The 18,236-nt window shown below is 42.0% G+C and overlaps 1 protein-coding gene across 1 annotated transcript in view; it reads right to left on the bottom strand.

Annotated features, from left to right (window-relative positions):
• Window positions 1–18,236, bottom strand: part of JADE2 (jade family PHD finger 2) — an 855,152-nt gene that overhangs the window by 561,647 nt on the left and 275,269 nt on the right. The window lies entirely within an intron of this gene.

Genomic DNA, 18,236 nt, shown 5'->3' with positions numbered 1-18,236 from the left:
CCATGCAGAATGGGATGGGAGAGGGATCTGGGTGTCATTCATGGTGAAACTTAAGAACTTTGTTTATCTTTTGCCCCCCTTGTTTTCAGTATTGGCCTTTTAAAAACTCTCCAATTTATATTACATAGGGCATATAGAACGCCAGTTCAGTTACATAGGTGGGGACATTGGGGCACTCCCTTGTGTCCAAAATGTGAGCGGGATCATGGTGGTCTTCCTCACATATTATTAAGGTGCCCCAAACTTTTTGGTTACTGGAATGAGGGTTCGGATATGATATCACAAATGTTTAGGTTAAGGATTCCAAGGGACCCCATTGTTTGTTGGGCGCATTGGAGGAGGATACCCTTAGGGCCGGTTCACACTGCGGGCGATGCGAGGCGACACGACTTGCCTCCCCGCAATCTGACAAGTCGCCCCCGTTCTGTACAATGGAACCGTTCTGAGAGGAGCGACTCGAGTCGCTCCGACTCAGAAAAAAGGTTCCTGTACTACTTCTGGGCGACCTCGGGGCGACTTACATTGACTTCTATACAGAAGTCATTTGCAAATCGCCGCTGAGGTCGCGGCAGGTCGCGGCGAGGCAAGTCGGTGTCGCCTCGCATCGCCCGCAGTGTGAACCGGCCCTTACCCCAAATGCACATACTGCCATTTTATGCTTATTCTATACTGCTCGTGAACTGATTGCACCGCATTGGCTTGCTCATTGGGTGCACATCAGGAGGCAGTGGATGGAACAAATGAATAACGCGCTCATACGTGAGAAATTGACATATCAACATAGAAATGTCCCTTGCAAATTATAATCTATGTGGCAACCATGGCTAGATGTCCCAAGACTAGCCCCACCCCAGTTAGTGAGGGACATAATCCTTCAGGGATAGGCCTTTATAAGGGCCTATGTGGATCTTGTACTTGATTATTCAGATGATTGTGCTCCATTCATGATTGTAATATTTTTCTCTCTGTTGGAAGAGATTTTGTATGCCCAGAGTTCTGGGCCTTATCTTTAACCTTATCAGGATATTTCAGGCATGTATGGCTTTGTTGCATTCATACTCTCTAGGTAAATGCATACCATGTGGATGCTGAGTGTCATTTCTTATGCAACTTTTGCGGTTGTTTCTGTTTTGTACCATTATATCATACCTCATTTTGAGTATGCATAATCTTTGCTGTGCAGTTCATGTTTTATTTAATAAACTTATTTTTACCAGTCCCTTCCCAGCTCCTGAGAGGAGAGGAGTGAAGCTGGCATCACTTCAGGGGGGAGACAGGAAGCAGGGGGAATCAGCACTGCATGGGGTAATTAGGGTGTGCCCAGGTACAGCCAGCACACCCTGTGTGCACGCGTATGCATGTGTGTGAATAAAATGTGCCTGATGGGGTACTCATGACCTCTGCAGCAATAGTGCTGGGGAGGAGGGGGAGCAAAGCACTATTGTGTCCTCAGGATTTAAAACTAGAAGATGTTGCTTGGCTGTGCATATGCGCAGAAACCTCCCTTAAACCGAGGCAGCATATGTTCAGCCACAAAGGCACTGTACTGCACCACAGGAAAGGAGGCGTGCCTTTGCAGGTACCCTCTGAAATAACACCCACATATGGTGCCAAGGTGCCATTAACCTCAACCATCCTGGACTGTAAAACTGCACCACCAGAAGGGTGGAAGATGATAATTATTACCCCCACGTGTGAATCAGACAAAATAAAAAATACTAAGAAATCGAATTGTATGACAGAAGACACAGCGAAAAGAGAAGCTAAAAATTAAGATCTAAAAAAACTGTAAAATAATTCCAAAGACTTGCCAGAAAGTATAAGGACCAATGCTGAACCAAATTTTAAAGAGACTGAAGAGGGAAAGAACTGTGGGGAAAAAGTATTGCATTTTAGAATTTTTTTTACATCAAAATGAAGTTTCAGCCTTGAGCATGAAAGCTTAAAGGTGTCCATGGAGAAATTATCACTGATGTAACTGAGGATAGAAGGAATACACAGAAGATTATAGCAGACATCAAAAACACATAAAACACATTTTCAGATACTACATGGAAAAACCCTCAGTGATGGAAGATGAATTCAGACTGGCATTGAGTTCACTGCCAAAAAATAAATACCATAGGAATAAGATTGCATTGAAAGTTAACTAAAAAGTAAATAAACTGCAGTCCCCCTTCCACCTATGTTATTTATTAATTGACTCCCACTCCCACAGTAAAGTATTCTACCCTAAGGTCTAGCTATGAAATTATTACTTAGGAAAGGAAGGCCCTGAAGGCTCTTTTATACTGGCGGCAGTGCCTACTACTCTCTGAAAAGCAATCTGCCGTAGCTGACAGGCATTCCTGCTGCCTCTTGAATGTTTTTTTTTTTCCACACCAAAGACGATAATGTAAACAAAAAAAAAACCCCAAAAATCCACCATAACTACAAGCCAAGCGTTTGGCTCATGACTGCGGTAGGCTCTCATTGACCTCAACTAGCGAGTTTGACAGGTGGCACTCTGCAAGCATAGCTAAAATTGTATGCATGGGCATGTGTACAGCCCAGTCTGGATATAATGTTAGTAATTAGGTGGACTCAAAGACCTAATTCACAAAGGTATTATAAAAAAATACAACCCCATTGCTTCTTGAACTATAAACTTTGAAGGGCTGAGCACCATGGTACAGCTTCCCCTGCTTATAATGTACAGCAACATTTATAGATGGGCAGAAAATGAAGAACATATGTTATTAAAAACATTTTTTTTATGGGAATATCTTTTGTAATAAAGTTTTTGTATATTTTTATAGATTTTTGTTCATGAAGTTTATGAGGTACTCAGAATGCTCTATTTCTGTTATTAAAGTCCACGTTTGACTTGAACCTACAGGTAAGCCTATATTATTACTGAGCTCTACAAATGTGAATAAAAAAAAAATCCTAAATCCTTATGGTTTACCTGTAGGTACAATGAATAGCTCCCAAACGTGTACCATTTAGAAGGTATTCACGTTTGTAGAGGCTGGTGACATCACCAAAACACGCGTGGCATGTATGCTGTAGAGTATGCTGTCCATTGAGAACACTGTGCCATGACCGTAACTCCCAATTGCATGTGAGGGGGCGACGTCACTGCGGTCTAGTTATTCAAACCCGTGAACCCTGGAAAGATGGCCGGATGAAGACAAAAGTGCCAACAGTGGTGAAAGTGTGCCACTGGAAGGTAAGTCTGTTATAATGTGCTAGTATGCTTAGGACTTAAACCGTCCAGGGGCCCTTTTTTGTTTTTAGTCTTTAATGCCTTTCATACTTTACAGAAGTCTGCACAGAAACGCTAATATTTCTACCTTATAGGCTATCTTCTTATTAACCACTTGCCGACCACCCACCGATAGAATGGAACTGCTGTGCAAATTGCCATAGCTATATGATGTTTGCGCCCGCGGGTAGGGGGCAATCGGAGCCGCTACAGAACCAATTAGTCTTCAGGTCCAAGCCAATGATTTATGGCCTGGACCCGCTGATCAGTTCAGGCAAATGAAAATGCTTCCTGTGCCTGTAAATGTAAACACAGGTAGAGGAAGTGATGTCACCTCCTGTTCTGGAATTCTTTTCGGTTCCAGAGCGCGGAGGGATGGCATCTAACAGTGAGTTACACCAACACTACACTGACACCTCCTTGTCACTGTGTCACCAAGTGCAGATTTTTTACTGATCATTGCATTGGTGTCATTTGTGACACTAATCCGCGTTAAGGCAGTTGGTAGTAGGCCCATATAGGTTTAAGGCACCACCCCGAATAAAGATTTAACCTCTTTTCACCCCATCACCAGTGTCACTAATATAGTGTACAGATCTCTTTTCTGTTCACTGTATTTAGTGTCATAGGTGACGCTAGTTACTGTCATCGTAAGGTTTTTATAGCATTAGGGTACCCGCCATATATTACTGAATAAAGGTTTAACCCCCTAATCGCCCCCAATATAGGTTTTAGCATCAGTTAGGGTCAGTGCCAATCCCAGGCAGCATCAGATTAGTGCCAGTAGCGCTAACACCCATGCACGCACCATACACCTCCCTTACTAGTATAGTGTTTGAACGGATCAATATCTTTGATCTGATCTGATCTATATTAGCGTCCCCAATAGTTCAGAGCTCCCAAAAATGGGTCGTTAGCAGGATCAGCCCAGATACCTGATAGTGCCTGTGTTTAGCCCCTCCAATCAGCCCAGCCCACCCAACTGCAGTATCAATTGATCACTTTCACTTACTAAAACACTAAACATATGACTGCAGCGTTCACAAAGTTCGGCCTGATCCAAGTAAACGCTAACAGGTTTTTTTTTGCTCTTTTTGCCTGTGAGTCGCACTAGCTGTACCTATAAATTTAGAGGCTAAAAATGGCCAAACAGAGGTACAGTAGTGAAAACCCTCAGCAAATGAACCAGTAGACAGCAGTGGCATCCTGACAGATAGCTCTGAAGATGGAGTAGTGGTCCCTGCTAAGGTCAGGCGTACCCGACCCCGTTTCTTCTGTTTATGAGGTGCAAGAACCGCAGGGCTCTCGTATGGAGCAGAGAGCCAGTACTAGTGCAGCTCATCCTTTTGGTGAACTGGCAACCACCAGCGACCTAGTACATCCTGGTCGTATTCAAACCAGCACTGCAGTATCACATGGTGATGTGGCGAGTCCCATAAGCGCAGTTGAAGCTGGAGTGGTGGCTAGCACAAGAAGTGTCCCGCAGCCACCCAAAAGACGAAGACGTCAAGCCCATAGTGCCCTTTCTGCTGCATTTGCCAATCCTAATTGGGAACCCACCACTTCTACAGTGCCCGTACTTCCCCCATTCACTGGCCAAACCAGAATTGAGGTGGTGATTTTTATTCGCTGTTTTTCTGGGAAGAACTCTATAGATCTATTGTGGACCAAAGCAATTTGTATGCTGGTCAATTTATCGCTGCTGATCCCCAGTTGACATCTGACAGAGATTGGAAACCTATTAAAGTTTCCGAACTTAAGACCTTTCTGGGCCTATCCCTACTCATGAGCATAGTTAAAAAAAAAGTGAGTTGCGGTCATATTGGTCCACTGACCCAATTCACCTTATGCCCGTGTTCTCTGCTTCCATGGCCAGATCTTGCGGTTCATGCATTTTTAATGGCAATGAACTCCTGTCATCCTCGGGGTGACCCTGAATTTGATCGGCTCCACAAAATTTGGCCCTCGGTCAATTTGTATAAGCTCTGTGACAGGGCAACAGGTTATACATATAGCGCATGTGGCACTGTGCGATCTAATCGCTGGGGCATCCCCCGTAACAGCTTGGACAGGGGGAGAGAGTCTGCTTGAAATGTAACAATTTGCTCACAGTGAAGCAGAGTTAATCGGAATGTTTTCGTTCTGTCCTCCCTTCACGTAGATACAACTGTCCAAATTCAAACGGCGACTGGTGTTGTCGAGAAGCCCCTCTGTGTCCACAAATACAACCTTAATATGGGAGGGGAGGACTTCAATGACCAGTTGTTAGCACCGTACCTAGTTGCCCGTAAGGCCAGATGCTGGTACAAAAAAAAGTGTCTGTTTCAATTGGCTCTGCTGAACGCTTATGTGCTATACAAAGCGTCAGGACAAACTGGATCCTTCCTTAAATTCCAGGAAGAGATTATCACAGCTCTTCTGTTTCCAGATGGTGCTGTGCCCCAACTTCAGAATGAAAATGCAGTGAGCCAGCTGCATGAGAGGCACTTCCCAGAAGTCCTTCGTGGTAAGCCAGGCCAAAGAACACCCCAAAAAATATGTTGTGTCTGTTGGAAACGTGGACACAGGCGTGACACCCACTTTTATTGTCCCTCCTGTCCTAACCAACCTGGTCTTTGCATTGGTGAATGTTCCCAACGCTACCACACACCAGTGGGGTATTAGCGTAGGGTACAGCACTGCACAGTCATAGGGAAGAGGACTCTAGTGACAGCCTGTGAAACTCTGGTGAACTCCATGACCAAGAGGGTCAAGGCAGTGCTGGAAAATAATAGTGGTCACACAAAATATTTACACTTTGGCCTAATTTGGACATTTTCACTTAGGTGTACTCACTTTTGTTGCCAGCGGTTTAGACATTAATGGCTCTGTGTTGCATTATTTTGAGGGGACAGCAAATTTACACTGTTATACAAGCTGTACACTCACTACTTTACATTGTAGCAAAGTGTCATTTCTTTAGTGTTGTCACATGAAAAGAGAATAAAATATTTACAAAAATGAGAGGGGTGTACACAATTTTGAGAGTTATTGTATACATGTATAAGTTGCAGATCAAATCAAAATACAAAACATACAAATAAACACAATATTAGTTTGATCACTTATCCCCATAGATAACATAGGGGGATCTGCAACGCCTCCTAGTCACATCTATCATAGAAATAACTGTGTATGATTTCAAAGAGAAGCAAACGCACACGTGGCCCCATGTTACGTGTGAAAATGGGTCATGTGTCCAATCAGTGCTGGAGAAAGGTGTCCCAAAAATTACTTGTATAAGTGGCTAACATCCCACTCAAAATGAGACTGTACAGAATACAAGTCTTGAGGTGAAATATCCAGTACACCTCTCTCCCACACAATAATCTGAAAGTGTCCCCCCCCAGGGACTTTGATTTTATCAATCGCCTAAACTTGCATACCTGATTTACCCCCCCCCCCCACCAATGGTGCAAATAAAAATGCTTTGCTACATTAATTGACTTTCAACACTATATGTGTTCATAAAACCTGTCCCCTAAAAGCCTTGTAGTTCTTCCCACTTATTGAACGCAGTATGAACTACAGGTGATCATATAGATCACATAGCTGGTGTTACAATTGTAAAAGGAAGCAATATTGAATTCCTTTTGATTGGCTGTGGGACTAAATTTTCTTTACAAAATATGCCCACAGCAAGGACATACAGCTGTGCCACATTTGTAGTTTCCCTTAAAGTGTAGTCAAGTAACAGAAGTAGTCGGTTCCCTATTAAAAAAAAAAAAATGGGGGCTAGAGATTAACCGAGGGTGGGTCCCGGCGAGGTACCATATTGATACTGTCCCATAAGATATCGGCACATACCCCATCCACACACAAGATGGGCAAATATCTATGGATGATTTTACTTACCCCATCAAATTCTGTACTGTAGAGAATAGACAAGGTTTTATGTGCATTACTTTGGTTCCTCCTTTTCTTTTTAAAAGGTCATGCCTGTTCTTGCCCCTGGCTCTGACCATCATCCATTTGGGATAGCCCCTATCTAAAAATCATTCATACAGAAGAGAAGCTTCCTGTTCGAATGCCTGCTCATTGCTGCAAATGCATCAGAACCACAAAAACTGACCCACAGGAATTTTCTCTATAGTGTGTTTTGGATGGCCTGACTGAGCTAGTAGCAAAGAATTACCCGACAAAGTTCTTCTGTACAATTTAGTGGTAACTGTTGAGTTCCTGCCTGTCAGACGAACATAAAAACAACAGAGGTCTCTGCGTGACCCGTAAAAGAAACATTTTTACTGTTGCCATTCAAGAATGCAAGGAACGGGTCAAAATGTCTCACTCCATCCTCCATGACTAGCAACAGGTTATCTATGAATCTTCAATATATCTTAATAGATAACCTAAAGGGGTTCTCCGCACCAAAGATGCGGGGCTGTTCCAACCAACCCGTGCATAGGTTTGAGAGAAAGTGCGAAAACTTTGCACCCATTGCGACTCCGCATCTCTAGGTAGAATGCCTCATCAAAACTTTGGACAGCTGATTCCAACTTTTCGCACGGAAATTCCTAGAGGTACAAACTCTAATATGTTTCTCGTAAAGGAACAGAACGAACAATTTTAATTTATCGTGTACCGTTTTCGTAAGATTTTCGTACAAGAAAAATCAAAAAGACTGTGCATGATCAGAAACAAAAAAAAAAAAAAAGACTGTCGTACAAATTTCTGATTTGCTATGAAACGAGGAAAATTGGACAATCGTTCACCTGACTTTAGCATGTTAGGGAAACAAGAAATGAGATAGGCCGTCAGTACATCAGGTGTGATTAATTTTCAATGATTGGTACCATAGTTTGTAGAAGCTGTAGAACTTTCACACAGCCCAAATAATATACACTGATTTGGGTTATTTTTACCAAAGGCATGTAGCAGTATAAATTTTATTCAAAATTTATGAAGATAAATTTTATACCAGAAACTAAGAAAAACACTGTTTTCCAAATATTCGGTCTTTTTTCATTTGTAGCGCAAAAAAGAAAAAAGAAAACAGTGGGGTTTAAATACCACCAAAAGAAAGCTCTATTTGTGTGAAAAAAATATAAAAATTTCATTTGGTACAGTACTGAGTAATTTGCATTCAAAGTTTGAGAGCTCTGAAAGCTGAAAATTGGCCCGAGTAAGAAGGGGGTGAAAGTACCACCAGTATTAAGTTGGTTAAACACAGGCTAAAAAAAAAAAAAAAATAGTAAGCCATTACACACATATATGATGTTATTCCAATATGACATGCAACGCTGAAGCTATCGTATAGTTTGAATCTGAAACGTATAAGAAATAAAATACTAAACCAAATTTCTCATTGTCCTATACGCACATTTGATTTAAAAAAAAAGTTTAAAAATTCCAATCTGAACACTGTATATAAAGAAAACACTATCTGCAGACAGGAAATCCTGCATCAGCTAATCCACTTAAGGTCTAATCGACATGCTTTTCACTACCGAATTGCCAAAGATTGGGCCTGAAAAAACTACTCAATTATCCTACTGAAGCTCTTCTGAATTATGTATGAATGCTGAAGAAATGTTAAATTGGACACTGATGAACAAGAGGCTAGGGAGAATGGAGTAAATTTGGGCAAAAAAGGGAAATCAACATTTCTTTTTTTACTACAACTGTTTACTATTTCTTGGGTTCTGCAGAAATGTACACATTGTCTATAAAAACTCAGCTGCTTAGCAACACAGCTTTTTACGGTTTTGCATGGGTGATGTTAATTGCTATAACAAACAATGTGAGCAACTGTTTAGGAAGCTCAAACACAAATGTAATAAGCAGCACTGGTATTCATGATAATTAAATGATTGCAACTGCTCAAAAAAGTGGGACAGTGCATTTTAAAGAGATGTTTATTAAACAAGGTAAAGAAAAAGTCACAATTTACCATGAAAAATAGACTAAAGAAGTAATAACTGAAATAAATTACACAAAAGATAGGTAAAATAAAAACAGAAGTTTTTACCATATCAGGTAGAACACCACTGATATCTGCAATTTTTTTAATGAATAGACATCACTGATTTCTGCAATGTGCAGTCAAATGACTGTCCCTGAAGGGGGGCCTGGTGACCGTGCTTCAGTATGTTAAACTGGTGCAATAATTTTCCTTTAGAACAAGAAAAATGTGGCACGTATCACTAAATGTGTAAATAATTCAACTTACACTACCTACCTACTCAAACGAAACACACGCAAAAGTTGTAACAATGATAATATGTACACTCACATATACATATAAAATATAAAGTGCTAAGAGTGCAATCAATATACTGTGAATTAAATCAAATATATATAATCACAAAAAAATATATACAGTATACCGAAAATATATATACCTAAGTGTATAATAAACTATTACCAAAAATAGTTATCCAGTGAAAAATAGTGTGAAAAAATATATAAAAAACATACAAATATTTAAAAAAATATAAAAAATAATAATAAAAATAAGTCCAACACAGATAATCCACATGAAAGTGATAATCAGTGTCCAAATAAATTAATTGCTCCTTCGCCACACCTTCTGTGACCGTGAATCCCCTGTTGTGAGTACACTCACCAGCTAACAAGCCTCACACTCACGTGTTTGGCTAATAGAGCTTTAAATCCGATAGATAAGGCGAAAATTGTAAACCATGAGAATTGCGAAGCCCATACACCTTGATCACTTCTTGGTAAAATAAGTGTACAGTATATGTACCTTGCAGAGAAAATGTATAAAGGAAGCCTCCAATAGCGTAATACAGTTTTAGCACTTTAATAAATAAAAACCAATCTCAATGCACTCACATGAACAATATAAAGGACAAGCCAAATCATAAATCACTCCACATCACGCTTGAACTCATCAGATGCATAAATATACTGGGGCATTGGTGGTCACAGCGGACCTTTGGATAGGGAAGCGGATAGTTTCTTCTCACCCCTCCTTACACGCCACGCCTGGTCTCAAACAGCGGATTCGTGTCTAATTGGAGCGCCTTAGACAGCTCCTTTCGTTCCCTCCGTCCAGCGCCACCTCACACCGCCCAGTTCTCAATGTTGCTACTACGCCATGTTCGCCAGATAGCCACGCCCCGACACGTTCCGTCATCAAATGACTTCTTCATGGGATCCATACATGGCATCCCATATTGACAGAAAAACACAGAATTGTTGACATTTTTGCAAAGTTATTAAAAAAGAAAAATTGAAATATCACATGGTCCTAAGTATTCAGACCCTTTGCTGTGACATTCATATTTAACTCAGGTGTTGTCCATTTTTTCTGGTCATCCTTGAGATGGTTCCACACCTTCATTTGAGTTCCACTGTGTTTGATTATACTGATTGAACTTGATTAGGAAAGTCACACACCTGTCTATATAAGACCTTACAGCTTACAGTGCATGTCGGAGCAAATGAGAATCATGAGGTCAAAGAAACTGCCTGAAGAGCTCAGAGACAGAATTGTGGCAAGGCACAGATCTGGCCAAGGTTACAAAAGCATTTCTGCTGCACGTAAGGTTCCTAGGAGCACAGTGGCCTCCATAATCCTTAAATGGAAGACGTTTGGGGTGACCAGAACCCTTCCTAGAGCTGGCTATCTGGACAAACTGAGCTATCAGGGGAAAAGAGCCTTGGTAAGACAGGTAAAGAAGAACTCAAAGATTACTGTGGCTGAGCTCCAGAGATGCAGCCGGGAGATGGGAGAAAGTTGTAGAAAGTCAACCATCACTGCACCCTCAACCAGTCGGGGCTTTATGGCAGAGTGGCCTGACGGGAAGCCTCCCCTCAGTGCAAGACACATTAAAGCCTGCATGGAGTTTGCTAAAAAAAAACACCTGAAGGACTCCAAGATGGTGAGAAATAAGATTCTTTGGTCTGATGAGAACTTTTTGGCCTTAATTCTAAGTGGTATGTGTGGAGAAAACCAGGCACTGCTCATCACCTGTCCAATACAGTCCCAACAGTGAAGCATGGTAATGCCAGCATCATGCTGTGGGGGTGTTTTTCAGCTTCAGGGACAGGATGATTGGTTGCAATCGAGGGAAAAATGAATGTGGCCAATTACAGGGATATTCTGGAGGAAAACCTGCTCCAGATTGCTCAGGACCTCAGACTGGGCTGAAAATTTACCTTCCAACAAGACAATGACCCTAAGCACACAGCTAAAATAACAAAGGAGTGGCTTCACAACAACTCTGTGACTGTTTTTGAATGGCCCAGCCAGAGCCCTGACTTAAACCCAATTGAGCATCTCTAGAGAGACCTAAAAATGGCTGTCCAACAATGTTTACCATCCAACCTGACAAAACTGGAGAGGATCTGCAAGGGGGAATGGCAGAGGATCCCCAAATCCAGGTGTGAAAAACTTGTTGCATCTTTCCCCAAAAGACTCATGGCTGTATTAGATGAAAAAGAGTGCCTTCTACTAAATACTGAGCAAAGGGTCTGAATACTTAGGACCATGTGATATTTCAGTTTTTCTCTTTTAATAAATCTGCAAAAATTTCAACAATTCTGTGTTTTTCTGTCAATATGGGGTGCTGTGTGTACATTAACCACTTTCAGACCGGACCAATTTGCTGGTCAAAGACCAGACCACTTTTTGCGATTCGGCACTGCGTCGCTTTAACTGACAATTGCGCGGTCGTGCGACGTGGCTCCCAAACAAAATTGACGTCCTTTTTTCCCCACAAATAGAGCTTTCTTTTGGTGGTATTTGATCACCCCTGCGGTTTTTATTTTTTGCGCTATAAACAAAAATAGAGCGACAATTTTGAAAAAAACACATTTTTTACTTTTTGTTATAATAAATATCCCCCAAAAATATATAAAAAAACATTTTTTTCCCTCAGTTTAGGCCGATACGTAGTCTTCTACATATTTTTGGTAAAAAAAAACGCAATAAGCGATTATTGAATGGTTTGCGCAAAAGTTATAGCGTTTACAAAATAGGGATAGTTTTATAGCATTTTTATTAATAATTTTTTATTATTTTTTTTTTTACTAGTAATGGCGGCGATCAGCGATTTTTATTGTGACTGCGACATTGTGGGGGACCCATCGGACATTTTTGACATATTTTTGGGACCATTGTCATTTATACAGTAATCACTGCTATATAAATGCAGTGATTCCTGTGTAAATGACACTGGCAGTGAAGGGGTTAACCAGTGGGTGGCAGTGTAGGGGTTAAGTGTTCCTAGGGGTGTGTTACTAACTGTGGGGGGTTGGGCTTTCATTTAGTGAACACTGATCTCTGCTCCAATCACATGGAGCAGAGATCAGCGTCACTAGTTGCTAGGCAGAATGGAGAAATGCTGTTTACTTGGCATTTCCTCCATTCGGCCGCTCCGTGAGACGATCGCGGGGATGCCCGCGGCGATCGAGTCCGCGGGTCCCACGACCGGACTCACGGGGGTCCCGACCAGCGCGGGAGCGCGCTGCCAGTGGCGAGCTCCCGATGGCAGGGCGGCATTGAATATTGGACGTACCTGTACGCCAATATGCCTGCCCGTGCCATTCTGTCGACGTACATTGTCGTGCGCTGGTCGGGAAGTGGTTAATGAGGAAAAAAAATGAACTTAAATGATTTTAGCAAATGGCTGCAATATAACAGAGTGAAAAATTTAAGGAGGTCTGAATACTTTCCGTCCCCAATGTACATTTGTTGAGAACCCAGACAAGGTATCCACATGGATTGATCAGAGGGATCACCTGGACTGATCATGCCAACCCACCTACATGCTGTGAGTACTATCCTTTATCTCTCCAATCCTTTCTACACCCATATTACTGCCCATCTTAACCCTGTTGACTAGACCTCCCGTGGGTCCTGCACATATGCCGGAGCAGGGGGAATTAACTGGGGATCCATCTTCATACTCACCCAGAACTCACAACAAGCCCTATGTTTCATGGTGACACCAAAGACTCATGATCCCCGGACCCCTGCTGTCTCTACACACAAGTTAAATATACCAAAGATACTGAACTGAATGCTACCGAGGATCTATGCCTCACTTTGCCCTATCGGCAGGTGGCCCCCCTGCACAGATGTAATGGTGTTACTTTTTCGGCTCCTACGCCCCATGCACTTCTCAGAGAGGAAGTCGCCCCCTAAGGCTTCTGTGATTTTTTTTCATTCCCCACTTACCTGTTTTTTTTTCCTTTTCACTTTTGTTACAGGTATCTATGTTTTTTTTTTAAACCCAGCCTCCAATGGGATCTCAACATTGGATGTCTCCTGTTGATACCTGGTTAAGGGGTGATATGTCCATGCCGAGTTGGGGTGGCAGTGGACTGGGAGGGATGGGTAATGTTTTTTTACCAACATGTGTGCAACAACTTTTATATGCAAAAGGTATCATGTGTTATGCAATGCACGTACTACAGATATTGTTTGCCATTGTTTATTACACTGCCTAACGTGCCTAAGGCTGGGTTCACACTGCTGCGATGCAGGAACGCTGCAAATCTACTTGCGGGTTCCCGCATTGCATGCCTCCCGGCGGCAGTTCACACTGCCCTATGCGAACTGCTGGGAGTGTCAGTGAAAAGTTAATGACACCTCCAAATCAGTTCGCATATCGCAGTGCGATCTGCAAACTCGGACAGGAATCGGATTGCATGGTGTGAACACCCACGCGATCCAATTCTGCTGCGGACCAAGAAAAGGGTCCTGTACGAGTTTGGGCCGGATGCGATGCGAATTCAGACATACTATCTGCATGGCTGAAATCGCATCGCACAGAGATCGCATGTGATTTGCACTGCTGCGAATCACATCCCATCTCGTACACCACAGCAGTGTCAACCCAGCCTAAATCTGCTCTGCTGGTCCGCATCCAATTAATTCCTAATACGCGTACCCTATACCCATCATGAAGTTTCTCACGTGGAATGTTAGAGGCTTGTGCAACAAGATCAAACGCACAGCCACATGGACATTCATCAAATTTCAAAATGCTGACACGTCATCGCGCTGGTTGAAAGTCCTATCACGGGCCACTTACAGTCCTCCCTCAAAAAGCCATGGATAGGGTGGGCTTAGCACGCTACCCACACCTGATATTCCAGAGGGGTATCTATCCTGGTCGCCAAAAGGGTACCGTTTGATTTAGTCCTACTCCAGACAGACCAGCAGGGCAGATATGCATTCATACATGCCACTATTAATGGATCTCCCATCTTGATACTGGCTTGCTATGTTCCTCCCCAATGCAATTCAAATGTGGTTAAGGAGGGCCTTGCTTTTATGACGCAATATCCCTCTGTACCGCCGGTGTGGATGGGGGATTTTAACATGACCCTAGTCCCTATCTTGGACTGAATGAACTCATTAGACCCCTTAACTGGGGTCACAGCAGACAAACTAGCTTGGAAAATACTGAAGAACCCAGTGACATTAGGGGGTGCAGCTTTCCCAGAGTTTCAAGATTATTATCATGCCTCCCAACTGTCCCAATTCTACTATTTCGACAAAAACAAACTACCAAGATACCTTTCGTTGCTATGTGAGAGCCCGGATGACCCAGCCCACACTCCACTTCAGACAGTACTCAGTCCCATCAACGAGACGCCCCTCCCAACACTAAGCGGACATGTTGACACACCATCGACGTGTATGGCGCACAGCATTACAAAAACTCAAAACCCCAATTACTATCCACTCCAGACCCCACTGTGTGGATACAGCATGGGATAATATATTATATATATATATATATATATATATATATATATATACATACATACATACACCAGATTATGACCCCTACTGTTATTAAAACGTTCCAAACGCTAAAAGACAGATTTGCCCTCCCTAACCACCTCCTATATAGGCATCTCCAACTCCGCCACGCTATACAAACCCAGTTCACTGGCTCTAACCCAGCCTTAAACACCCCTTCTATAGTAGAAACAGTCATCGGTACCAAGCCAGCTTAACTAATCTCTACTCTTTACTCTGTCATCCATCTCCCTAGCACCACAGCTCTAGCCTATGCAGCCAAGACTAGATGGGAGACTGACATTCGAACAATCGATGAGGACGGGGATGAAACTTTAGAGGATGTTAAAGTCTCCCCCAAGCTGTCAGACCGCCTCACACAGCTGTATATTATACATAGGACATATCTGACATACCAGAGGATAGCCTGATTCAAACCCACATAGAATTCAGGGTGTTGCCTGTGCGACCAAACTCCAGGATCATTTTACCACCTCATATGGTCCTGCCCAGTTATTCAAGTAGACTGGGCGCATGTGATACGCTTCCTACATGAACAAATGGGCTCACCTGTCACCCTAGAACCAAAGCTCGGTCTACTGCCAGACTTAGACATTGATAAATCCCTGGGTACCTATCTACACGAGACGCTATTCTTGGCAAGAAAGGCAGTTGCTAGCAATTGGATGCAGGCCCTGCCCTCAATGATACAGAGCTGGAAAAAAAAGAGATCAAGGACACTCTCTCATATAAAAAACTGATCTATATGCATAGAGGATGTCCCCTTAAGTACGAAAAGGTATGGGGCAGATGGTTGATGGATGGCGAAACGTGTACCTGAATTGTTAAATCCCGTCTTTACCTTTTTTTCTCCTGTTTGTTTTGATACTATATGTCTGAATTTCTACTCCCCTAACCCTATAATGAATGTGTACCAGCTCTACTCCCACCAGATATATGACTTTATGTTATGCAGATAATTCAATGTGTTGATGTATGTAAGTCAAAATGGCTTATAATGATACACGTACCATGCATATACTTTTCAATAAAGTTGTTTTTTTTCCAATGAAAAAAAATATTACACATAGGTGAACTCGCCACATGGCACACCACGCCACACTTTTCAGATTTGTATTTGTAAAAAAAAATTGAAAACCATTCATCATTTTTCTCCCACTTAACAAATATGTGTCACTTTGTGTTGGTCTAGCACATAAAAGCTCAATAAAACACATTTACATTTTTGACTGTAACATGGCAAAATGTGGTCTTATGTTACATTTGGGTCCACCTGTCTTTCCCTGACACCCGCTCTCAACTTCAGCAAGTACGTTGTCAGCCCTCCCCTAGCTTAGGTCTACCTCGGTGCAGTTTTGATGCACTTTATCTCAGACATCCCTTTTACTAGTCTTTCCCTTTACCGTGCCATGTAGTTACTCATGTGATACCTCTCTTGACCAAACGGGGCTTCTAGATCCTATACCTCAAGAGCCTCTTCCCAGCTTTCCTCCCTTTTTCCCTTTCCCCACTTTCTTTCTTTTTCTCTCCTTCTCATTCTTCCTTCCATTTTCTTCCCCTGTGTCTTTTTTCTTTGTGCAATTGTGGTTTACTTCATATCATGCTAGGTTATACTTGAGTTATCTGCCATTGTGGATTAGTCAGTGGTCCTTTAGATGTTTCCAGCTATGTACTTCTATGCCATATTGTTCTTATGATTACATCATCTATCTGAGACTGAGGGGTATGCGACAGCCAACATCTTTGGGACCCTGTACAACCTGGACAGAAGTTTATAATTAGTTTCCTGTATTTTGGTATTTATCGAAGATGTATGCACCAGTCCTAACATATTTCATTTCTGCAAGTCTGTGAAGTGACGGTCTAACTCTCATTCCCAGGCGCCAAAAAAAATCTAAGGCCTGTGGTGATACTATGTCTATTCAGCAGTTCATGCAAGATAGAGAGCAAGCCACAATGCTTTGGCTGTTTATGCCAAAGAGATTCAAAATCAGAGAGAGGTTCCACCTTTTTAATCCCCTGTAATCCCCTGAGGGTGAACAGTAAAAAAAATGCTGTAGTTGCTGATAGCTCCAGATATCCATTGGAAACTCGACATATTCCTCTCTAAGGTCCCTCAATGGGCGCAATCTCCCATTCTACAATAGACTGAGACAACAAGTCTCTCCATCAGTCGCCCAGGATTTTAAATAAAAGTAGTCACTCACCTGGGGGAAACCAACAGAAACCACCCAATGGTAATAAAGGAGAGATTTTTGGGGATTACTTGTATTATTAATTGAATTTGATGTTTCTACTCAACCTGGTTCCTCCAATACGACACAATTGCCAAATTTGAAAATTTTAATAAGAACAACATTTTCACCTCTGGAATGATTGCCGGTTGCCTGATGCATATTATGCCACCACTTGTCCAACCTGACCAGATGGGACTTACACTGGGTAGGCAATCCTTGGATGCCACCAGACTTATTATCGACATCATCCACTTTGCTAAACAATGTAAAATGCCTTCTCTGCTCTGATCTACTGACGCAGAGAAAGCATCTGACAGGATGCATTGGCAATACATGAATCATGTGCTTCTGAAATCTTGCTTTCCTCTCTGCTATATTAGCTCTATACTCCCAACCTTCAGGTCAAGTCTACACATCCAGTAAGTTGTCCAAACCATTCTTCATTATGAACAGAACACATCAAGGCTCCCTGTTATGATCAAACCCCTGGCTGAGAAAATCCATTCCCAATCCTAGGATTCGAGTTTAGTACCAGGCAACATAAGATCAATCTTTTTGTAATCCTGCTTCTAACAAATCCTCAATCTTCCTTACCAAAAGCACATGAAATACTTTCTTAAATAGTAAGTTTTTGAATTATAAGGTTAACTTTTCTAACGCGCTCATATTGAGCCTGAATGTGTCATCACAGTTAAAAAAACAGCCTTCAAACTCAATTTCCTTACTCCTGAGTAGAGTTGCATGATTCTGGCTAAAATGAGAGAATCACAATTTTTATAGCTTAGACGATAGATCACAATTCTCTCATGATTCTCGTGGCGTAACATCATCTTTCACATTAAAACAAAAAAAATTATTAATTGAAGTGTCATTTTTCCCCAAAAAATTGTGTTTGAAAGACCGCTGGGCAGATAGAGTGTGACATAAAATATTGTAGCAATTTAAATTTTATTCCATAGGGTCTATGCAA

The sequence above is a fragment of the Lithobates pipiens genome, unplaced genomic scaffold (assembly GCF_037356315.1).
Source record: "Lithobates pipiens isolate NorthernLeopardFrog02 unplaced genomic scaffold, aLitPip1_a1.2 Scaffold_8, whole genome shotgun sequence".
NCBI lineage: Eukaryota > Metazoa > Chordata > Amphibia > Anura > Ranidae > Lithobates > Lithobates pipiens.
Note: the sequence above shows the minus strand (reverse complement) of the source record. Positions and strands in the feature narration are given on the sequence as shown.